Source organism: Malaya genurostris, chromosome 3 (genome assembly GCF_030247185.1).
Source record: "Malaya genurostris strain Urasoe2022 chromosome 3, Malgen_1.1, whole genome shotgun sequence".
In the NCBI taxonomy this organism is placed as follows: domain Eukaryota; kingdom Metazoa; phylum Arthropoda; class Insecta; order Diptera; family Culicidae; genus Malaya; species Malaya genurostris.
In genome coordinates this window covers 43,289,258-43,315,895 of record NC_080572.1, presented here as the reverse complement: position 1 = coordinate 43,315,895, position 26,638 = coordinate 43,289,258, and the positions used below count along the sequence as shown (strand labels likewise).

At 35.8% G+C, this 26,638-nt stretch overlaps 1 protein-coding gene across 3 annotated transcripts in view; it reads left to right on the top strand.

The window, feature by feature from the left end:
* LOC131437736 (protein unzipped) overlaps positions 1-26,638 on the top strand; it is a 168,171-nt gene that overhangs the window by 101,705 nt on the left and 39,828 nt on the right. For all 3 annotated transcript variants that reach the window (XM_058607273.1, XM_058607274.1, XM_058607275.1), the window contains one exon: positions 13,491-13,515. The gene's annotated coding sequence lies outside the window, so the exon portion shown is untranslated. The remainder of the gene's footprint in view (positions 1-13,490; positions 13,516-26,638) is intronic.

Here is a 26,638-nt window from a genome sequence, read left to right as displayed (position 1 = left end):
TTATATTGACTCCCGTTTTGTTGACCTACGACCGTACTTCTGAAATAATCCAGAAAAACTTGAATATTCTTTGTAGGTTTATTCATGATCCTCAGCAGAGCTTGGAATTGTCACGCATTCTCAATGAAAGAAACCATTCCAACATCCTCATTTTCAATATTTTACTGGCTCATTCGTAAATAACCGACACCAGAACAAACAAAGAGAGACGAAGCATTTTCGTTTCTCTTTGTAAAAATGAGAGAGTACAATTGTCAACGTCACTCTTTCCTCTATGACAATACGAAACAAAACTAACGTCTGCAGGGAGCATCAGCTGATTTTCAATTCTCATTCTTTCATAGATGTATTAAAAATCTGTGACTTAGCTATAAGAAGTGTCTAATATATGACAAATAGAAGTAGTTACATCCCAGAACCTCTTTGGAAACCAAAACTACCACAAATTCGAGCACCAACAGGTAAAAGTATTGTGAAATCTTTTTCTGTCATTTTCGATTGAATACTGACACTGCATACTATGGGATTTTCACTGATAACCGCAAATGACAAAAGAAAGAACACAATATTGAAACTACTGTTCCGCTTATGTCATTAACTGGACATGGATTTCGTTCTTATAGTTGGCAAGCGAAGCTGAGAGTGACATTAATTTCTCGTCATTTTCGTCTATTTTGAGTCAATGAAAATAACTTTTATTAGCTCTGATCCTCAGAACGGAATCTCAAAAAAAAACTTGTTGATTTTATTAGTGTAATTATCCAGGATATATGCAGTTTTCTAATAAATTGTGTTATGTATTCGAAACTACCCTTTCGGCGAAATTACCCTTTCGTCGAAACGACTTTCGGCGAAATGGCTTTCTGCGAAATGATCAGCTCCCTGTTTCTCATAAATAAAGCGTAAAGCGCTGCAATTTTCTTTATAAATTCTTAGTTTGTAGATATTGCTATTAGATTACCAAATAATCTCACTTCAGTTATGCCAGTTATTCCTAGGTCACGACTTCGAAAGTACAGGAAATATCGGTCTAAAGTTCTAAAATGAAACTCACATAAATTTGTCAGAGAAGGCGCAGAATTGAGCACAGAACTAGTGCACTTTGTAAGATATGTTACTTAATGGCCAAACAGATTTCGGCTGTACCGGTCGCTGGATGCTAGTTCCGGAAGTATCAGATAGAGAAGACAAAGCATTTAAATAAATTAAAGGTTCTATGATCCCAGACAAAACATATAAATATTTTTCGGTTCTGCCTTCCGGTTTAAGAGTTACACGATGAGCTTCAATTGAAGCGTGCACAATATTATGTACGTTGTTTCGTGAACGTTTCGGAACGTATTCCGACATGTACCAGAGTAGCTTAATTGGTAGAGCATCTCTACGATAAGGAGAAATCTGCGGATTCGAGTTCTGCCTCAGGCGAGTCTTTTTCAGAAATTTTCATATATCTGCAATTACATTTCTTACGATCTGTTTCTCATTGGCAGTGATTGAAAGTTATAAAAATAATGATAGAGAAAGATTTTAAGTATTATGAAACAATAAGAAAGCTGGAACAAATCTGACTGTTTAACATTGTATGAAAACTTAATATAAATTTTTTTAGTAAAGTTTTTTCTTTGAATAAACTCAAACCCATCTCCGAAAAACATAAAAATCCGAGTTTGAAGTAAATTTTATTTTAAAACCATGTATATAAAAAAACGCAGCATTCAACTAAATTTTATTGTAATTTTGTAGGACATTTTGCGTATTTCCGTAAAATCGGATTGAAAAGCATTAGGCGTAAATATTTCAACTGATTTTTTTGTCCATTATTTCTTCAGCTTGACTCACAGCAAAACAAAATTCATCAATTGTCATCAACGAAAACATATAAAAAAATCATAATCATAAATATTTCTTTTGAGTGAATTGATTTTTTGATTTTTTATTTTCAAAAATTCTAAAGTCAAAATGGTAAAATTGTCCCTTTTGGTCATGATGGATGCTTATGCGAAATTTGAGCCAAATCTAAAAGTACAAAAAATCCGACATTCGAATTTAAATGGATTTGCCCAGATTTCATAAAAACTGTGCATTATTTACTGTTTTATACAAATGACTAGCTTGATCGGCGTTACTCGTAAATATTTCGTGAAGGCAAGGCTAAAAGGAATCTGTATGTGCTTGTAACGTGCTTGAATTAACGTTTCTCGTCACATCTGATCTACAATACTTTAGACTTCTATAGTTATAAACACTTGTTACTTCCTCCTCGTTATAAAAATTCTTATGACATCATAATTTACATGTAATCGCTCAAGATTTTCCATCTGATAACGATTATTTCATAACGAAAAGCTGTCTATCATCATAACTACATTCGTACTATAGAATAATGATTCAGTTAATACAAATGTCTAAAATTTATTTCCATCGCCAGTCAACAGTTTTCTCAATTTATATAAAAAGGTACATTGGTTGTATTATTTCTACGTCAATTCAGATCAACGTTAAGAATACTTATTCTTCATCCCTCTTGTGAATATTTTTGTGACCCTCACTTAGTTGCTAGAAATATGCTGTACTCGTGAAGAAGTAACCAATTTACTGTTTTAATCAAGATAAAGATAAATTTTCGCTTATTTCTTTGCATTTCCCAACAAAAGAAATCAGATATTCGAAAATTATTTCAAAGTTTTGCGTTTCATTCGAATTAACCATACCACGACCTTGTAATTCTTGTCCCTCTCTTGTTTTTCAAAAAATGATGGGAGATGGAAATTGATTTTCAAGACCCACTTCTCCTAGCCTAATTTACCTCCACAAAAATGGCTTTAGACAAACCCTCAAATAACCAAAATCTGTGGTCGGCCAGTTCAGTCGCTTATTCGTTCCTTTCGGGACGTCAAACAAAACATTGCGCCTCGGCGCAATATAAAAAAGTGTCTAGCAAATAGCGTTAACTTTACGTCTGCTTAACGGCTTAGGTTAAATTGTTTAAGTTTGTACTAAGCAGTTCAATTTAAACTGCTCTGCACTGATGAGCCGAAGACGAAACGTAAAGAATAGCGAATTTATGAACTCACTGAAAAAATCGCTCTGAGCATAAATAATTTAAAAATTAGATTTTTTATTGTATGCATGTAGCGTGGGTGATTGATGTAACTCGACCACACAAAGTCTGAGTTGAACGCCAATCCTCTTGCATAAAAACCTCGTTTGCCGTAGTTGAGTTTGGTGAATCCATGTTCTTGAAGACCAATTTCATTTAATTAGCCAACTCACTTTTAGAATAGTGACAAGAAGCTAAATCAAACCATTCATCACACTTTTAGAGCAGTGACAAGAAGCTAAATCGGAAATTCGGGACGAATTTAGATATTTTGTTCATTTTTAAACGACCATCAAGTTTGAATTTATATTTTCCAGAATAAAACTCCAGTCCAGACATTTGCTAGACGTAAGTTTTGATATAGAGCAATACCAGAAATGCTTATCAGATTATCAGACTCGACCTTCTCCGATTTGGATGAAACTTTGCACATTGCTTCAGAATGGCAAACCATAAGTTTTGAACCGACGGAGTTTTGAACCGATTGCCTTTTTCAAATCGTTGTAACTCGGAAACCGTTAATTGTACAAAAATGTCGTTCAGAAAGAAGTTGTAGGGAATCGATTGGGCACTCTAAAAAAAATTTACGCTGAAAAAAATTTTTGGTCTTTTTTCTCAATATTTACAAAATAATCCGAAAAAGTGAAATAAAAAAAATCAGCGATTTTATTTTTTTTTTTTTTGATAATTTTTATTTTAAAGCTGTTAATAAAACCTACAGATTGATGGCTATCCCATCCGTGCCTTGCGACAAATGAAGAAGTTACAGCTAAAAAAGTTAGTTCTTCTCGTTGTAATTCGGAAACCGTTCATCGTACATAAATGGTCTCCAGGAAGAAGTTGTAGGGAATCAAATCAAATGTACACTGAAAAACAAATTCATATTTTTTCTCAATAATTCCTAAATGAACCAAAAAAATTAAATTAAAAGAAAATCAGGATTTCGATTTTTTTTGATAATTTTTATTTTAAAGCTCTTATTAAACCTACAGATTGATGATATTCGAAATTTCAAGTTGTCGTTGAAAGATAATCATTTAAACAGTAGAATATTATTCTACAGATTAAAGGCAATAAATTTGTTCATTATATCCATTCTTCTAAATGTAGCTGTTCTTGAGATACTTGGATATTTAATTATAACACCATTTTTAATATTTCCATGAATTGTTTATTTGCTTGCTATATCTACAATTATTACATGTACATGAATAATTCTTAATTATATTTAAGGTTTTAAGTTTAAGTTTTAAGTTTTTATAAGGATACCAAAATGATTCCAGGCACACAGAAATACCATTCTTTCGTTCCGATTTCAGAAACTACAATCGTTACAAGACTGTATTCGAATGACGATGCACGTAGTACTCATACAATTTTCAAAAACCTAAAACCTTAAATATAATTAAGATTGATTATAATTATCATGCATCAAAGAGCTACCATATCTAGAAAATATCTTTGATCGGAGCGTCCAAGAACGGGTTTTGACAACAATTTGCTGATCTTCTTCTCGGTTTGGGTAGTTTCGACTTTCGGATTCAGGCTGAAAATCTGGAATGGAATGGTCTGCAGCGGATCCATTCGCGGGTGTTTATTTTGTTTTATTCTTTCAGTATTCGTGTTTCATCTCTTATTGTTAACAGCATTGCGAATAGAAGAAGAAGGATACTGGTGAGATCGTTCCATAGAGATATTTTATATTTTTCGTACTCATAATGCCTTATTATATTTCTCCTGAGTATCGAAAATCAGGTTTTGTTGAGATCATATTGTTTACCAAAACATATCCGGATCTCTTTCCCTCTCTACTAATACATCTCCTATCTCGTGATGCTCGTGACTAGCATTACTTCCTTTTTTTTAGTAGCATAGCCTTTGGTCGTAGCCGGCGTGGTTATTGATCATTTAATGAAAGGTCAGGAGTGAGTGGGTTTGTACAGTGAAAATGATTTGTTTCTCAAAAGCTAAATTTTCTTGGTTCATTGTACATTTTCACTCATTCGGTCAATCACGAAGTGCAACTACGGGCGATGTACTTCAGCTCAACTCAGCTTGTATGAACTTGGCTCGACTTTCTGGGTGTAACTTTGAGAAATGCCAACCTTTTTCAACATAACGTGTTGAAATGTGATAATGTTGAAATGTCAAGATTGTGAATGATTATCATTAACTTTTCCTTGACTGTTCCTAAATGTTCCTTTCGGATTCTTTCCTGCTCCGCGCTAGTGATCAAAAGTCAACTAGTCGTTTTTGACTCCTAAACTGTCACCTAGTGCTTCAACATGAATCGCCAAACAGATGTAAAATTTCTGCTACTTGCAGAACACTTTTTAGTTTTTATGTTGAACTGTTATGCACTAACGAATCGAGAACGAAACTAAAAGAAAATAAAAACGGGCCATTTTCCTTAGCACAAAATTTGGCTAACCTTCAAATTACCTTTTTAGTACTCTTTAGATAGTGAAATTACAGATTTACACTTTGTTTCCCGAAGCACAATTCGGCACCTAAGGATTTTCCATGTGAGCGCACATTTTATGTCTACATGACTCATTTCCAACTTGGCTACAACAAACCACATTTCACAGGTTGTGAAAAAATTAAATGAATTCTGTCCAGCGGGAAAAAGTTACAGTACATTAACTCCCATCATATTTCTTACTACTTGAACGAGTACATATGCATACGGTTCATTGAGAGTTCCACACATAGAAACATCACCCATTTGCTTATGTCAATTATTATTGAGTACAAATTCAACTTTGTACATTGCATTTAATAAAGATATTATTTTCCACCTCATTATAGTAATAATACATTCGATTCCCGGCAAACGACCGTAAAGCCGGGTATATATAAACGATATAAATTAAAAAAATATATTCGATTATTAGTTCCAATTGTAGAGTTTGCGGTAATCATAGAATCCATTCAAAATACTCGTCTGCAGACTATTTTCCGCAATGATGATGAGAAATAATGTGATGACCTGAATTTTCCCATTGTCTACTATCTGTGACCATCTTGGTCTGGGTCAGGACAACGATGCACCAGTGATGGGATTAATTTTTCATAGGCCAGATAACAATCGCAAATGGAAAGACAGTGCCGTAGTACTGTTATTCTACGGGAATGCACGCTATATTGTGTGCCGTAATTACCGTGCATTGGAAAAGGTGGTTGACCGTTCCATGCAATAATGCCGCTTATCGACATGCAACAACCAATATTTAGGACACCGCAATGAATATTTCGTAAAGTCACCCCATTTTCTGTCGGCTAGAAAAATGGAACGCAACTCATTTAGCGAAAAGCAGTGAATCGCTCAGCGGTAGGTCTTTCGATCTTCCCATTGTTCAATTGAAGCCCCGTTTCTGGTCAACCCCGGGCTTACGAACGTTGTTACGCTACTATGCTATTCGGATTGAAGTTATACCGAAAATTTATTTAGTCGCAACTAATTGAATTAGCGCTTGGCCATAACACAAAACATTTTCGGGAGCTTAGACATATTGGTTAATGGTGTTCCGACCAAAAGAATTAGGAAAGAATAAATCAACATTTTGACCGCTTCACAGCAACAGCTGCTGCTACAGCTGCTTTAAGTTCCCATCGGTATTACCATTTGGATTCGAATTCGGTAGCGAGCGCATGATCTGCTTATTTACAATGCAATCCAATAACAGTACAGCGTTACAAAACTTATTGGTTAGTTCTGTTTGTTTGAACAGTCCGGGACAGGCACACTTCCAAGATCAACAATGATATGTGTGGAACGCAAATTAATGTTTAATTTGCGCATTAAGTGGAAATTGATCGGAATATTTTCACCAGTTTGAAATTTCAACACAAAGGCTCATTCATTCGGATTCATCAAGGATTAAATTTCCACTGTAGAGCGATGCTGCCGCTCCATCACTGTTGCTTGGAAATGAGAACGAAGGGTGACCCTCCCACCGTAAAAGAAAGTGCTCAAACTATGCGGTCATGGGTTTCAGGAGGGGTGAACCAAAACGGTCAATAAACGACACGAGACCACATCTAGCCAGCTCGATTGAGCGAATAAAGAAATGGATAACCGGACCCGTACCGAGTATTTGATGTAATCAAAAGGGAAGAAAATTACAATAACCAGAAAACGGGTGTTTGATGCATGGTTCTAATAACGACACAAAGTCCGTTCCGTTAGGTAAATACAGAAATTATTTTCGTTGCTTGCCTGGATACGTGTTCCACCTATTCCGGGAGATTGTTGCTCTATTGAGCTATGCTATGAGTACTATGAGTTATTAAGAAATTGATTGAACGTTGAGATTATTAATTAAATTTATTCATGTACCATGGTCTATCGGAAATGTACATACAGAAAATAGTAATGAAATTTACACGATATGTAATGAATGGTGAAGTAAAAAAATATGTAGAAACTTGCATCGAATAATGACGATATATGCACTGTACAGTTTATAGTATTGGTTTTACCAATTTTCCTTAACGAATGAAGCACGAAGTCAATGATAAAAGAGAATACAACACCCATTGCTGTTACGTATAATTTTCTTACTATACGAGATGCATCCTCGCTCACCGTTAACAAAAACGCAAGTTGATCCTCTGCACGTAATTATACAGTGAAAACTGAGCGCTATATTATGTGACAGGCTGACAGCTACTACACTTAATCAAAATCGATAACATCACAGCTTTCACCTTCTTCATCATCTTGATTCACTGAATATAATTAAAAGAAACCCTCACGAATAATTTTAAATTATACTTACTAGTCTGAAAGTTTTTAGTAAAAATAACAAGATGTTGCACTTTGTCAAAGACAGCATATTAACAAGATGTCCAGCTCTCACATTTCCCGAACGAATCATTGGCAACATATTTTTTGCGAGCATGGCGCCCTCCGCATTGTATTTACATATATAGAAGTAGGGGAGAGAAATGTCAAATTCGTGAGCGCCAAAATAGCAGCACTGCGCACCCATACAATTGACATGATATGTTGAATGTGATGCCGTTCTATGGCGTTGCTGAACTGAAGATTGATTTCGCTCCAAGCTGACTCTCTGATTTTGATCAACGCTTCATCTTAGTCCGTCATGTCAAATTCAAGGCTCTGCTTGATGTATAACACTGATTGCGAGATAGAGACATAGTAAATCGTAAGTGTCAACCGATGTTGCTGTTCATACATGGAAACAACCTTGAATCCCGGAACGAATAAAGGATGTGTTGTATCAGCCCATGCCAGTAGTGGCATAATGAGACCGTAATTACCCCCTTATTTTGCAGTCTTTCCTTTTGAATGTTTCACCCGCGTGCAGCGATATGCTAATCGACACAGAGCCGGTACAATAAACAGTGATTTTGTGTAACTGAGGAAAGAAAGGATGTATCGAATTACTGGGTGCTTATTATCTTACAATATAAGTTGATATGCGTGAAAGAAATGTAAAACCCGGATTGAATGAAGTAAATACGTAAGAGAATATTTGAACCATTAACGGAGTAGTTCATACGGCTCCGGAACGCGTGCACTTAAAACTCGACTACCCAGTGATGCTGTTGGCTCTACTGCTTAAATTTTCATCAGTATTAGCAATGCATGTTGCAAAACTTCAGTGCAATGATGTCTGCGTAGTAATTTTAGTTGAATCGTGGGGAGGCATTAGCAGTGTTTAAACATAAGCTGTTAATGCACATATGAGTCCAAGACGAAACGTAAAAGTAAGTAAAACAGGCATGTGTACTTTGCACTATATAAAACTAAATAAGATTACTAGAGATTTTGTATCGAATTTTGGTGAGGGTACACTCAGCAGAGAAGACATTTAGTTTGAAACCCTTAAACTTTCAAAAATAACAAATACTTCAAGGTTCTATCTTGTATCATAGCCAATCTGGTCATTATATTTCGATATGAAGCAACGGAAGAACTCATTTTTCAATTAATGAAATTTATCATGAGTCTTGGAAATGAAAATAAAATATCATAACTGATTTTGTTATTGTATTGTTATCATAAGTTAAGTTAACTTTTAACTGTTTTCATTTGTTAAATATCTCAAAATAACACAAATTGTTATACATATCAACTGTTGATATACTTGTGTTATGTTTTTGTTATGTGCATCTGATCTGGTAGTCATTTCATTAGTAGAGTCATCATGTTATTTTGTCGATTACTCGACTTTCGATCAACGAATTTTGATAAAATCGAATACAATATCTTTGCTTTGGCACTAAGAAGCAATACCGCAGAAAAAAGTTCGAAATTTGTGAATTACTGCTGTTATAGCGACGCGAAAACTCGAAGCGAATGCACCCAATTTCACATTACTTGTCAATGCGTGGCGCTCTGGACTCGAGCACTTTGTCTTGTGCACCGAAATTGCGTGTATTTACAAGGGGCAGGGGTCCACTAGGAGATTGATAGTACCTATTAGCTTTCTCCGGACAGAACCAGCCTAGATGCCGTGTGGAATCCGGCGGAAAAAAATAAGCCAAGAATAGATCTACTGGGTTCCTGCTTCCATGTCGTAAAAAGCGACAGTTGCAGGAGTTTTTTTTATTGAGCCTGAGCTTGAGCTTGAGCGACCACCCCTGGTTGCTACTCCGTTACTGATCGGGATTAGCTGAAATTCTACAGGGAATTTCTAGATGATCCAACCTGGGACTGGTAAATGATCCTTCAATGTACATCTTCTGGTAACCCCAGAATACATTGATCAGTACCGGCGCCGGCTAGGCCCGAACGCAGATTGTCTAAGGAATGGGAAGGGATGTTAGTCCAACACTTGTTGTTACTAGAGGCCGTAGATACTACTGCGCACACCACAAGTGTCACGGGAGAAGGATATTTGGTAGTAAAAATTTCAGTATTGGTATTATTCGCGCGCGACTCAGTATGTTCCGGTTTCAAGATGCTCGGATGCACCACTAAACTCACTGACTTCCCGAGTGAACGTTTCAACAATATCCTATATTGAAGTCCCGGGAAGTCGTGATTCACAGCTCTTATTCGAGGAAACTGAAGAAAAATTTGCAATACTATCGCGTAAAGAATAAAAACTTCCCTATTTTTTATAAATGAAATTACGTGATACAAAATAAACAAGTGAATAGGATTTAGACAAAATAGTTGATTCATTGCATTGACATATTCTAAACAGTTGTCTTAAAATCATTTTAAATCACCAATCAAAGGTCAACAGATTTCACGCGCGTCTTGATTCTTCATTACTTCCGCTTTATTATTTTAATTATTTATTAAAATTATTCATTAGTTATATTGATTGATCTGGGCAGCCGGCTATCGAGAAAAATATTAATTTATTGTTTGAAATATTAATATCAAGTGTTTTTTTACTATGTATTAAATATACCGATATATGTTATCTCTGTTATTAACTTTGTAATATCAACGGATTTGCGCAATAGTTGATTTTTATCATTCAATTTATAATCCTGAAAGACAATCAATAACATGGAAGAAGAAAACATTCCAAATAAAACTTTTCTCCGATGCTAGACGGAAATTGATAGGTTGAATGAAGAGATAATTTAGTAAAATAGAAAAAAAGACAATCAATAACATGGAAGAAGAAAACATTCCAAATAAAACTTTTCTCCGAAGCTAGACGGAAATTGATAGGTTGAATGAAGAGATAATTTAGTAATATAGAGTAATCAGAAGTCAAACATTGAAAATATCTGCTAACTGAAAGGAAAAAAAACTCCTGCAATTGTCGCCTTTTACGACATGGAAGCAGGAACCCAGTGGATCTATTCTTGGTTCATTATTTTCTGCTGGATTCCACACGGCATCTATGCTGGTACTGTCTGGAGAGAGCTGATAGGTACTATCAATCTCTTAGTGGACCCCAGCCCCTTTTTTTATTGAATGATAAAAGTCAACTATTGCGCAAATTCTTTTAATTTTACAACGTTAATAACAGAGATAACATACATCGGTATATTGAATAAGTAGTAAAAAGTACTTGTTTTTTTGATAAATTAATATTTTTTTCTCGGTAACCCAACCTATTAATAAATTTAATAAATAATTAAAAACAATCAAGACGCGCGTGAATTCTGTAGACCTTTGTTTGGTGATTTAAAATTAAATATAATTTTTAGAATATGAAAAAATAAGGAAGTTTCTGTTCGTTACGCGATAATATTTTAAATTTTCTTTCAGTTTTCTGTATTTACACATATCTCATATACATATAACTTAAAATTTGAAGTATGTGTATTGTCGCTGTGTTAATTTCTTTCCCGTGCACATGAGAAGGAATAATTCAGCTCAGCTCTAAGATTTGTTGTCCTCTGTCACGGTTGGCTCAGTGATAACTTGTATGCACACCTTCAGAAGAGGCTTTAGTAGCTTATGCTTATGGTAGTTGAAAACAAATTGCTGCCTCAGTTGCAACTTCGAAGCGTTTTTGTTGATGAAGTTATTGACAGGTTTACTAGACGTACAGAGGCGGGATTTTTCTATTGTATCATGAAACGAAATAAGTTTAATAAAAAAATCCCATCCAAAAGCATATCGTTATTTCATTGTATTGAAAAACACAAGCGAATGTCCATTCCTCAATCTTTAGTTTTTTTTATATCATTTATTTATACCCGGCTTTAACCTAGTTGCGGTCGTTCGCCGGATCTTTAGTTTTCACTCACAACGAACTGTTACATCTGTTATCATACCACTAAACAGTGCACAACCCGTAAATTTTATCTCGACACGTTAATGGTTATCACCAGCGGTAGTGTTCAAAAAAGTCCCTATGCAAAATTTGAGCTAGGTTTGACATCAGTGATAATAACTCAGAGCAACTAAATAATTATTTTAACATCCACTTTAATGCAAATCAAACACCTACATATCAACTATATCGCTGCGGACAATACAAGCCAAGTAATTTATTTCATTCATATCGATTCGTGAGCTTCGCGCCACAAACAAATTTGAACTTGAAACTTTAACGCCCATTCTTCCGGTGCCTAGAGTTCACACTGACATAACGATTCATCGAGAGGGGTTCGTTTGTTTGAATATGGAAATTTTTCTCATAACGGCACACGTCACCAGCCAGTATCGAATAGCGGCCTCTATGTAACAAAACCGACTCGAGAGCGAGAAGCACTTAAACAAAGTCCGCAATATTTTCACTCAATTAACGAAGAGACCATTTGCATATATGCATCATCAGTTGGAATTGTTATGTCAATAAAAGGCATCCTATATAGTCATATGCAGATGTCGAACTTAGCGGGTTTGTGTATGCACAAATGTAGAACAATGAACCTCAAGGTCTCTGTGGATGATGGCATATGTACGTATTTGTATATATTTGCGCTTTTGTAGGTGGAAATCGATAGGGCTCACCTTTCCAGAAGGTTCCGGCATTCAGTGTCCATAGAGAACGATTCGAGCATCCTAATTTCCATCATACCATGAATTGAATTTCGCTTTTTAGAGTTGTCAGTTTTATTCTAGCCACCGAAAGCATGGTCGTTTGCACCTGAATGCAGAGAAGCGGAAACTAGTCATTTGCTGGCCGTAACCAGATTCATGGTGTGACTATTCCCCGCTCGAAAATGGAAACCACAAAACCGGAACAACAAGTTGGTTTTCAACTATTCTACCGGGTACAGAGGAAGATCTACCAAAGAAGTAAAGAGAAGTGCTACATCCGAGTACTCGTTTCCCTAGCATTATTCACTTTCAGTGCCCGAATAGCTTAAAAACTTTCAACAAATGCTTATTTCCATCTGTCGGCAACAGTGCGGAAAGTAGTAGCCATGATTCACCTTTTCAGCGCATCCTGAGTGGTCTGGAGTTAATTGTTGTTCACAATTCGACTGCATACGGTCTGTATCGTCTGGAGGTAGAGAAGCAGGTGTAATTAAATTTCTGCTGCAAAAATGAATAATGAACACTCACAGGAAAAACTACTGCCGCTTCTTTGGCACTACATTTCGATGCGAAAATTGACCCTTTGTTTCCTTGTGAGTTACTGTTGGTGCTAGGGCCCAGCTTCAACTAAAACTTTTTCCTAATCGATGATCGAGCATCATATGAAAACACCCCTGTAAAACCAGTGTCTTATTCTTTAAGTCACCGAGCAGCGGCCTCATTCTGATTTCGAGTTTTTGAAATTGGTCTTGGGTTCGATTTCGGAGATCCGACCTCCATGGTCAAATTTTTTCAAAAATGTTTTTTTTATTAGTTCATTATCATTCATATAATATGTTTACAAATTTAAAAACTTTCGGATTATTATACTAAATTCGACATTTTCTCATTCAATTTCAACAACATAAAAAAATTTCATACAAAACTCTAAACAATTTTTTTTTATTTTTATAGGACCTGCTTTTTTATCGGGTGAAAGGTGAGTTTATCGGAACGAACACTAACAAGCATCGGTAAATAGAATATCAATTTCTCTTTAAGGAATGTTTTCATGAAACCTCAACTTAAAAGCAATATTGAGCAGATTATTATCGCAAATAACAATACCTAAATAACTCCTAAAATTGCTTTCAAGTCGCACTTTTAAATAATTGTACAACACAATTCGATACATAATAACCTATACATTTTATAGTGACAAGGCTGTTTACAATTCATTGAATAGTTTATAACATTATATTGAAATGTATTCCTATGGTAACTGCGAAATTTTGGATGTCTGTATAAAAATATTGTAGGAAAACCATACGATTTATTGTTACAAAACCATTCAATGACCATAGAAATATATTTCAATATAATACATCAACATGAACATCCTTTTCACAATAGAATGTATAGATTGTTTAGTATGGTAATATTTATTCAATTTTCCCACACATTTTTTCATGGAAAACTATTGTTCATAATACCACAAATACCATAAATTCAATTATGAAAGCAATACATTGTATCGGAAACGATAGCTCATTGCTCTGATTATGAAGCTATTGTTTCTGCTGTTAAATGAATGGTTTATTTATTTACGGGTGACTTTGTAACAGTCAATCGTATTGTTTTTCCACGATATTTTTGACTTGGCGAACCCAGGTGGCTATGCAACCACTCTGAAATCCGACTTTTGAGCATAAGCCCGTGACAATGACACATGATTTTTTACCCCTCTTGCAATGAATGAACGCTTGGTAAGAAACACAATTCCCTATTTTGAGCCAAATTTTATCCAAATAATTATTCTTTAAATCGATCTCCGATTTTTAGGTCTATTTCAAACTTTTCACCAATACGATATTTTTATGAATGCCTAAAATACAAACTAAAACTTGACCAGAAACTCATTTAGAATTACGTGAATTATGTAATAATGTTCTTCCTGGTGTCTTAGTGTCAGTAGGATCGTAGCACCAGTCTGCAATGAAACAGAAGGTCGAATTACATAAAAGGATATAGGTATTAAGGTCTGAGGAAAGTACCGTAAAGTGGTAGGTTTTTTGCTATTTTCCCGTTTCAAATTAAATTTTCTTGGAAACGGTGCAGAATATAGAAAAACCCACCTGACAATGTCTTCGAAATTTAGTTGAGAATATTCTGTGAAATTTTCAGAATGATTCATTGAGTTTAGCGGTCGTGTTGTATTTTTTTCTGACTGAAGAAAAGAACTGCTGAAAAATGGAACGCTCGAAATTGCATACCTCTACTTGTTCATCGAATATCTCGGCTTTGAAGGCTTGTATCATAAATCTACCGTGACAAAGTCTAGATAATTTAGTTTAGATGCGATTAGTACATAAAACATATATGTTATCGCGATAAAAATAAAGTCTTGTATTTTTCTGTGAAACAAAGTCAGTTTCAATGCATCAACCATTTTTTTCGCTTTGGTTTCCTGATAGCATTCTGAAAAAGGAGAGAGAAATAAAATTGGCTCGACAAGGCTGCCAAACACACCGACATTCAATCTTTGTGAAAGTTGAATATTTTTTTATTGTTCATTGGAATCCATGTAATGTCCAACCCATACGATAGATTAATGTGATAAAACTTCTCATCAAAATAATAAAATGTATGCTGGCAACCCGTTACAGTTTGCTCATATACGAGAGAGTACAAGAGAAATACGATGCGCAAAGGGAATTGAGCGAGCCACGTGGTCGATTTAAGCTCAACACGTGGCCCTCTGTCCTCAGACCTTAAGGCTTTTTCCTGGTAGGAAAGAAGTGACGATTAGTGCGCACCTAAACTTTTTTTAGTATTACAAAAAATATTATTTTTTTCAATATCGTAAACACGTCTACGAAAACTTCAAACCAATAACCTGAAATTAACGATACGATACGAGCATGAAGGCCACTAAATAGTCATGAAGGAAAAAAAATTGTCGATCCTAACATCCAGACTATCCGAACACGTTACAAATACATATTTTTTGGAGAAGTTCACCAATTTCAGCGAGTTTGAACAAACGCAGAGCAATTTACCAATCAAACCAATTATTTATTTACAAAAAATGAATAATTATATGTTATAACATGCATTTTAAACTAAGGGTAGAGTTCCGATTGTCACTTATGTTCATTCGCTCATGACAACAATAAACATCGTTCGCACTTGTACACGCAAAGAAAAACAATTGTCAGACAATGTAATCTTAGGCGTATCACAACGATTCATTTTATTGCAATAGTGACAACAGAAAATCTTGTTCGATACTGTAAATATTGATTCTTGAAACACCAATACGAGATATTTGTTATTTCCTATAAGTGTAGGATAGTTTATTTTACGAAATAGTTCGATTTTAACTGTTTCACTAACTATTTGTTATTTTAAACTGGCCTAATTTGTCGGTGTGTAGCATAAGAAAATCATCGCCGGTGAGAAAAAAACGTCCCGGTCGTCCCGGAATAGTACGAATAGCGTTTTAATGTGCAGGGTTTTGGAATCAGACCTAGATAGGTAGCATAAAAGCCTGTTTACGTTATAATTTTTTACTTATTTGGTACCTGTCTGCAATGCACGTAAAAGCACGATAGTTAAATTGCGTAGAACGTATTTGGTGTGATCTCGTCGTCAATGAATTTATGACTGTTCTTACTCTCTTGTGTTTGTCATCGTTGAGAAACTACTACATGCGGTGGCAGAGAAGTATACAAAACAAATGGAATGTAGACCAGATCAATTAAGTGTTTACTACCAATTAAGTAGAGCTGTATAAAACAGAATAAATGTTAGTACCACGCTAGTTAATTGCTACTGATTAGCGACTTATTGATTGTACTCCAGCATAGTAAGGATTTTGAACGAAAAACGAGATGTGCGAAGTTTTGTTGCGGTCATTAAATCATAAAAGACTTTTATGTCACCGGGAGCACGTCTATATATTTTCAAACAAAAGTAATGATAAGTTTAACATTGATATGATGCAATATGCATGGTTTGTCGTCCATTTCTGCTTCAAGCCCGTGTCTGTAAAAATGCAAGCTCTAAAAGTCACAAAGAATACTTCGCTTCTTGAGATATGATCATCTTGAGCCGCAAACATTCAGGCATTGAAAATACATTCACAAGCACAGTACCGGGGCGCCATATTGTGCCAGACGTACGTGAAACATTACCATAAATATTATGATAATTTATTCCGATGGTCGGTCGGAGCTTTCAATTTTCGATAAATCACATCGTTTGGATCTGAGAATGAGATACGGCGGGTGAAGTAGAAAGGCTCGCTAATACGTGACAAATTGATCTGATTGGTAAAGTGTTGTGATGTTTATACATGGTTTTATTTTTCGCTACACTTTAAATTGTAGCTTTGTACAACTCATTAATCAATGCAATGAGGACATGTCTGACTCGAATATAATATGTCATAGGATATGGTATGAAAAAAAAACATATGGATGGGATGAATGTGAAATAAACTAGCTTAAAGCTTGTACTTAAAGGAAAATTAATTATTTAATTTATTTAAATTGCACTAATTATTGCAAAATTTAAGCTCTCGGTGTTTTTGGTTTTTGTTTAATACAGATTTAAGTCATTTCACTCATGGGCTATAATTTTTTTAATTTATATAAATAATTAAACCCTACCTATTAGCCTCTTAAGCGATTTTATTGATAACACCGTCACGTTCTCTGGTGTTTTCATCGTCAACGCGAAACCAGGACACGCGACTATGTTGTTTCATACCGACACTCTCTTAACTAATGTATAGTAGGGATGAGATCTTTCATCGCGGTTGGCTTGAGATAATTGTTATGTTTATTACTTTAAATTGACATTCTTGGGCTTGTATAATCGACACGTTCGATATATAATTATAGGCGTTGTAAAAGGTCCTGTGATCATTAGCACGATCCGGTTTGAATCTAAAGTAATGGATTTCTGTTCACAAACGGTGTTATTCCATCGACCTTAATAACCCATAGAGATGTCTGAAGAGTGATATCAGTGATGTTCATATAATAAATTTATTTTGCATCTTGGATTGATTATTAACTCTAACCATCATATTTCCCATTTCTTTCTTTATGTATTCAATGTTTTTGACCACAAAAAAATCACCGTCATATTTGCTTATGAATAGACAATTCAAATCTAACAGTCTTACTGGTGTACGTGTAACAGATGGAAAATCAAAAGAAAAGAAGAAAAACCAGTCATAGAAAAGTCAGATTTAAGTAAATCCAACTCAAAAGGTTTATAGTTCTCGAGATATGAAAAGAACAATATAGAACAACTCATCAAAAATATCAGGATGCAACCACCAATTGGCGAGGTCATACGTGTTCGCTCACAACTAGGGTAGCAATCCGATGCGTATAGTTTGTGATTTATGGCATTTAGATTGCAGCAATTTTATACGCCTTGATTCGAAAACATCTGGATGGTTGTATGTGAGAGCAGACGTTTCTGCTTCCCAACCGACTGTAAGCATGAAAAAACAAACGTGAATGCAAAACAGCTCCATGACCGGAATTTCATCACAAACAGACATCAACTCAACCTTTTATTTTGTGATTCTATCCTGAGTAGGTGAAAAAAATGGAACCCACGAACATTGCCGATTCTCATAAATCATTAGATGGTTTTCGCTTCGCCATCAGGATCGTCTCATTTCGAGACTACAGTGTGATGCAACTGCACCGATCCGAGCGATACGTTACGGATGAGTTCCTTTTTTTGTTTTGCACGCATGCATGCATGCAAGACCGTTATCAGGGCTCATAAATCTGTAATGGGGAAGGAATCTTGAGCTGTTGGAAAACCATACTCTAAATCACCATCGGTAGAGGATTGTTGTAAAACCGGCGATGGTATCAGTGTCACACATAGCGCTTTGATTCAGCAATTCAAATGAGAGCTCAGAGTGCTCGGGTCCGACACTATTCGTTTTAAATACAAATGTCACACCATGCAACAATACAAGTATAATCTATGATCTGGAAAAAAAAAGTACGCTTCACCTTTTTGCCCGGCAATACATACTACCCCATTTGATTTGAACAAAAGATTAAAGATTTCGAATACGCATAAAATTTGAAATTCGAAAGAATAGAGTAAATTCTAAACTTCGACCATTTTCGAATTCCTTATAGTTTACGATAAAATTTATGTTCAAAGAAAGATTCGAATGTTTTTATCAGTCAATAGAGTTACCGCTTTAAAAGAGTTTATATTTTGGTATTCTAACAAAAATTGATATATTCAATACATTTCTTTCCTATTTTGAAAATGTTAAAACGAACGATAATTGATGGTAATAACTTCTGCTGTGCATGAAAATAAAAATGTTCAGCTATATCTAAACTTAAAGAAATTTTGAGAGTAATAAGGAATAAGTTTCTTATTGAAAAATAATCAAATTGTTAGATGCAGGCTAAGCTAGATGTCGACTTACTTGATAACCTCTGAACGCAAAGAATTGATAACGAATGCTAAACAAAAAACAAATATTAAAAATAAACTTAACCGTTGCAACATCACCCTTATTTACAATTGCTTCTATTTCGATCCTTGGTTTTATTCGTTTCTTTCCTTTTCAGTGAATAATATTATTTGGTTTTTACCCAACTGTATAGTAAAATATATTTCAAAAACGTGCTTAATCCACCTAGCAGTGAGATGATACCTTTTTTTATCAATACGCATGTGTTTTTTGCATGAATATTCTTCGGTGTTTCAGTTTTCATGACATTATTTTAATGAGCGTCATTTTGAGCGGCAATTTGAGATTTAATCACTCATTACTCTGTAATGTCGAAACTGCAAATCGGGTCCAATTTGAATCTAAAATCTAACAATCGATTAAACATTCCATGATATGTCGAAGTAATTTCCACTTTAGAGTTTATGGTAATTTAAGGTACTTCCAGAGCCGGCATTCAGGAACCAGCATAACCCAAACCGATTCGTATATGACGAATAAATTGCAATATTTTTTAGTCCAACTTTAAAACTTTTCGGGATTGTTATCTTCTATATCGCTCTAAATTTTAAAAATTCATCATCTTACAATTCCAGAATCGGATAATTGGATAAAATTGGATTTATTTTAATTTGAACTTTTGTTTCTGAAATTCGATTTGGCAATTGAGCTTTGAGAAATGATTCGATACTGGAACCGGAATTCGAAATTCGGTGTAGCAGAAGTCAGACAAATTCACGTGAGTAGCTCTATAGTTTACATTTGTTTCAAAATGTTTGAAAATCAATGTAAACATCTTTGAGGAATTGTAGTGCGAATTAAATTTTTGGGTGCCTTCCGAAACGAAAACTGAATACAACCAAAAATGAAATAAGCTTATTTGGTTATCGACTATGCAAATCTGCTAGCCCGATAAACCTGATTAATTCATGTGAAATAGACATTTTTATACTAATCACCCTGTAAATGATTCTTAGATTTCATTTGAATCTTATATCGGTTCAGCCATCCACGAGGGACGTGAGTTACACAGTTTCAATTTCGTTTCACATATCGTCCTGTAGTTCCAGAACCAGAGGTCGGAACCAAACATAATTCAGGAACCTTGTTTGGGAGTATACGACATTTTATATGAATCTGAGTTTGTAGAAAACGGTTGAGTCATCTCCGAAAAAAATTGAGGGAAATTATTAGTCACACACGCAATTGCTGATCTCGACGAACTGATTCGAATGGTATATGGCTGTTATGTTTTTCAAGCATTCATTACTGTAAGTAATTTAAATCAATATAATTATGAAATTGCTTTCAACTCGAAAATTCTGCCATCATCTGGTTTACGTATGGCATATTCGAACGATTATGTTGCCAAAAACGAACCGTGCTAAAATCTTTCCGAGGCAAAATAACATGCTGTACACAGTCCTTTGGGTACTTAGAAATAAATGTATGTAACAGTATGAAAAATCGTGTTTTATGTTGCTCCTAAGCATTTCTTTGCCAGACAGCGCTCAAAACTTCTACTGCTGGAACAGGGGAAAAGGTCGCTTACACAATAACTTCGATATCTCCGTTAAAAATGGACGGATTTTAACAATCTATGGCTTGTTGAATAGGTATTACCGTGCGGAATCTAAGTCTGAAAACATATTCTGTTTTCAAGGTCAATCGTGACAGATACTGTCAAAAACCTGTTTTAATCCACCTAGTGGTGTAATGATTCCTTTCTCATATCAATCATACTATTATATATAATACTGTGGTATTCTTCAAAATTATTTTTCTTCGATTCTTAAAAGAATAACCGAAATAGATTTGTTTGACCGTCTACTGATAAAAACTATCAATTGGAAAAGATTTGAGGTCGATTTAGAAAACTTTTTACGGTTTTTCGCTCTTTTCAGTGATTGTATAAAATTTTTAACACACTTTACCCTATATTTCCGGATTCGAAAGTCGGATCCTGATGAAATTCAGGAATTACGTATGGGACCACAAGACCTTTCATTTGAATCTAAGTTTGTGAAAATCGGTTCAGCCATCTCCGAGAAAAGTTAGTGCAAAAAACGTTACATACACACATACGCACATACACACACATACACACAGACATTTTGCGTACTTGACGAACTGAATCGAATGGTATATGACACTCGGCCCTCCGGGCCTCGGTTCAAAAGTCGGTTTTCACAGTGATTGCATAACCTTTCTATATGAGAAAGGCAAAAAAAAATTTTCTTCGATTCTAAAAAAAAATAACCGAAATCGGTTTGTTTTACCGTCTACTGATAAAAACCATCAAATTGGAAAAGATTTGAGGTCGATTTAGAAATTTTTTTAAGGTTTTTAACCATTTTCAGTGATGGAATACAATTTTTAACACACTTTACCCTATATTTCCGGATCCGGAAGTCGGATCCGCATGAAATTTAAGAATGACGTATGGGACTACAGGACCTTTTATTTGAACCTAAGTTTGTGAAAATCGGTCGCGCCATCTATGAGAAAAGTTAGAACACATATTTTCTTTTTTTTGCACATTTTACCCCATAACTCCCGAACCGGAAGTCGGATCCAAATAATATTCAGGAATTTTATATGGGACTTACTCGGCCAGCATTCAATGGATTGCGAAATAATTGGAGCCAATATTTTCACTTTGTCCTGAAGAAGCAAAATTATAATAAAATTAGTGAGTTGAATGAACAATTCTTTTTATGTGGAACACATCTTTGTTTTACATATAGGGGTGCAAATTAGAAACTCAAGGAAACATACACGTAAAAATGTGATCAGGTTTTGAACACTTACAGCTCAGTCAATTTTGTATCGATTATAAATATTATTTCACCATTTGTTTGAAAATATGTCTAAGTTTCGATTTGAATGTATCAAACCACGTATTTTCAATTATATATGATTATAATTTTTCATTAATAGTAAGCAGTGTCCTATTTTGTCAGCTAAAAATCTAAGACGAAATTTATTGTTCGAATTTTTACTGAAACGGCTATAATTTCGCTTTTATTTATACACCCCGATTCTGAATTTCGTTCGAATCGGATTATCTGTATCTCGATCGAGTTCGAATTTTCCATACAAAAGCATCACTCGATCGAATTACAGAATGGAAATTTTTTATCAAAGTGATCCGATTCGATCGAAATACAGAATAGGGGTGATAGATTCGCGTGCTTCCCTTTAATTTAATTTAATTTAACGATTTGAAGCTTTAATTGATTTTTGGATTGGATGAAATGCTTTGTTATGTCGTTTTCATCTGAGAAATCTGCAATCTGGTAGAGAACCTAACGCTATAAAAATATCTGCATGCATGCAAAACCTAATAATTAATAATTATAATAGATTCGGGCTATTGATGTAAATTCGTCGGATACAAGACAAACAGAGTCTGAGTTGGAGTGTTCGATGTTGGTTCTTAAGTAATATACTGAGATGTTTTATTTACGCGGGAATACGTGCCGCATGAAAAAACCGCACTAAAAACGCGTAGTTTTGGGAATCCACTTAAAAAACGTTGGAAATCCTCGTAAAAAGGCCGCGTAAAAACGCATATAAAGACCGCGTGTAATAGATCTATCGAAGGAGACTCTCGTGCAATTGCGCATTCAAAAGTATGGCGATTGATTGAACTGTTTAATTGAAAATATCGATCATTAGAAATTTTGGTTGCTTTGTTCCACATCAATAGATCTAACAACCCCATGAGACTGATCCTTGTAGTTTTTTTTATAGCGACGACCAAATTCTAAGTGAATGCACATATTAACATATTATCTTTTAAGCCAATGTATTGAAAAAAGCAGCAAATCTCACTCTAACCTAATTTTGAGTGTCGTAGCACGTAAAAAATTTTGCTTTATCCATGATGTCATGAAATTGTTTTGATTTTTTAGTTGTTTGTCTATATGTGCTTACAGCGAACTATGTCCGCGATAATTATTGCTCTCTCCAGATTGTGAACAAAAATTTTTGAATTCATTGATTGATCACGTTTAGTCCAAGATTTTCGTTGTGAACAAACTAGTGCAGCGGTAATGCTGCAAGTGCGAGTAAATTGTGATTATGTGGTAAAGTATAGAAAATTTGAAGAAAAATGAGTATGCTCAACGGGTGTTCAATAAACAATGACATTTTTTTCAATTGTATAGTAAATTTTTTTTCCACGAAATCGGTATCATTTATTAAAAACATAATGTTTCTTCTTCAGAAAAACTTCAATGAATATTGGAGAAGGGGTTCTGGTTAGCCGTACGATTCTACTTAGTCGCGATGCTCTCACAAGCGCGTTGGACGGCACTGACGTCCATCTTCCGACTACAATTACGGATCCTCGGGGTCAACTTCGTATCCTTGGCCCGCTATTATTGTTTTACACTAGGACATTGAGGGAGCCGAAAAAAGCTCGATGAGACGATGCTGGAGCCAGTTGGTCGGATTCCTTTCTTTCGGTACGTACGGTTTCTTTTTCTGCTCAAGATACTCCAGCGTCTTCTTGATGTAATGAGAAGACGCCTTGTCCGGCCAGAAGACGTACTTCTCATCCGCATTATGCTCCTTTAAAAATGACAGAAGAATTTTCTGAAGGCACTCCTTCTTGTACACTTGTTGATTGATGGCCAGACCGTTCGGCTTGAACCACGGTTTTGAAATCCGATATATAATTTTATATTTTACTTCGGGGGATGTGGCCGACTTGTCGCTGAATAGTAGCTGTCATTTCCTGGAATGTGGGTCTCCGAGAGCGGAAAGTAACTTTCGTCGTCCAGTACGAACGACGTCCAGCGATAGTTCTTCGTCATCCACCGGCACTGCGATTCATCCGTGTACTTGGGGAACCGAGTCATGTTGCGATAGAACCCACCTTGAGGGTTCGGTGAATTACGTTATGAGAGTAGTGTTATTTCGGCCAGCAAACTCGTTCCGTTCTTGTTGCCGAACAGCTGCTTGAACGCTTCCTTCATCTTCTTTTTCATTGTCTTCGCCGGACAGCTGATACCGGCCTTCCACTCCACGCTCAAGGATACCAGAATCCGGTAAACTATACTCACAGGCATGTTTTCGTCTCGATAGTGGTCTACCGTAAACTTTTTACCACGATGATCATGCGTTTCGAAAAACCGTGCTACATGCTCGCGAAGTGCTTTCTGTTAAAGCATATTTTTTTCTCTACTCACCAGCAGCGTTTTAACGTATTAATGAGTGTATCGTTAAGTAGTTAGCAACATTTAAACAATTATTACTCTGAAATGGCTTAATTTTTTGTAGCGTGTTTTGCGGTGACATGTTTGTTTACATGTCAATAACAGCTGCGCAATCGATTGGTTTCGGTAGGTTTATCGTTTCAATGATGAGTCGAATTGATCCGGAAACGCGAAAGAAAATTCTGCACACTTGGTGCTCAGAAAGTGGTGTCACGTACAACGAAATTGCAAAACGGGTGAAAGTGCACCACACCAGTGTCAAAAATATTATCGAGAAGTTCGATAAGACCCTTTTCATGAATGATTTGCCCCGTTCCGGTAGGAAAACGGGTCCCAGCCAGCCTGGCCGGGACTTAAAAGTGGTTGAGTACATCAGGAAAAACCCATCGGCGTCGACGCGGGATTTAGCCAAGCAGTTCAACACCAGCATCGGGATGATTCAACGGATCAAAGTTCGAAACTCCCTGAAAACGTACAAGAAACAGAAGGTGCCGAAACAGTCTCTGGTACAGCAAGTTCAGGCCAAAACAAGAGCGCGAAAACTGTATAACCGGATTCTACAGAATAAAGACGGATGCATCCTGATCGACGACGAAACCTACGCCAAGGGAGACTCTCGAGCGCTGCCCGGACCGCAATATTATACGAAATCGGTTTACCAGGACCTGGACGACGCTGACACCACGGTGGCGATGGAAAAGTTTGGACAGAAGGTGTTGGTCTGGCAAGCAATTTGTACCTGTGGTTTGCGGTCGTCGATTTTCTTCACGAAGGGCACAATTAACGCCAAGGTGTACGAGGAAGAATGTTTGAAGAAGAGAATGCTGTCACTGTACAGACAGCATAAGGCTCCTCCTATCTTCTGGTTGGATTTGGCTTCAGCCCACTACGCCAACTCCGTTCTACAGTGGTTGTCAACAAATAATGTAAAATTCGTGGAAAATAACATCAACCCACCGAACTGCCCGGATAATCGGCCAATTGAGAGGTATTGGGCAATTGTCAAGCGGCACTTTCGGAAGGAAGGTACAGTGTCCCAAAACATGCAGGAAAAAAAACTGGACAGCTGCCACCAGGAAAGTCATAGAAGTAACTGTGTAGAATTTAATGAAGAATCTCAAGCGCGAGCGTTTCACAGAAACTAGGATTTTCTTCAATATAATCGGTGAAATGCATAAAAATGTAATTTTTCTACAATATATCGAAAACTGATGTCAAAATATGTTTTTTTTTTCGCTTTTTTATTCAATAATCTATGTTGCTAACTACTTTTCGATACACTCCTTAATGGGCCCGGGGCAAAAGATTTATGATAACTCAATGACCTTTTTTTTGTTCGCTAAATCCCCTTAAGACCGTGGACTCAGAGACACGTGCCCCCTCAAACCCGAATCGAACAAGTTTAAAAAAAAACAGTATCTTCCCGAACCTTAACCGAACTCGTCGGGTTCGTTTTAGGATCGGGTTTCGACTAACTGAATGCGAACTCATGCTCCTCCCGAATCACCCGTCAAAATTATTTTTTCAGTACCCAAACCCGTCGGGTTCGAATTGAAGTCGGCTTTCTGGTTCAAATACCTGAAACTCAATCATCTTTAGGTGTGATCCCTGAACACACATGCGAAAAATATATGGACAGAATAGTGTAATAATTTTTTATTTGTAGTGTTGTTTGTAGGAAAGCAAACATTGCTTATCTCCGATTACAAATGGAGTAGTAGGAGTGTGACTGGTAATCACCTAAGAATCACTATTATTAGGTATATACTTGAAAACCCTATTCTTAATCCACCTAGTGGTGCGATAATACCTTTCCACTATTTCTGGTATAGTGAAATTCGGATCATTCAATCATCAGATAATAGGAACTACAAACTAAAACAGTTTTAAGCCCAATTTAAAAGAATTTCCAAATTTTCTGCACCTTCGATTTAAACGGCGGTTTGAAATAAATGATGGGTCCAGTTTAACCAAAAACAGTTCTCATAGCCACGAAATAACATGACGTAGTCATTCAGGGATTTTGGTACCTAATGTGTACCGGTTGAAGCGCACATAACTAATTTTATTTATTTTACGTTTCGCATTCATCAATGCAATAGCAGATTATATGAAACTGCTAGTGCCACCTCGTTGATTAACATAATCCGACATCAACATCTGAATCGAATGGTATAATTGGGCCTTTCGAGCCTCGATTGAAAAGTCGAATTCAACAGTGATTGCATAGCCTTCCTATATGAGAAGGGCAAAAAAAATGAGTTCAATCTCATATTCTTGAAACGGTCATAAATATTTAATAAAAAAGACCATCCATAAATTATGTAACATTCAACAACTTTGCAATCGATCAGCCAAATCCACACGCAGTCAAAACAACCTGATTC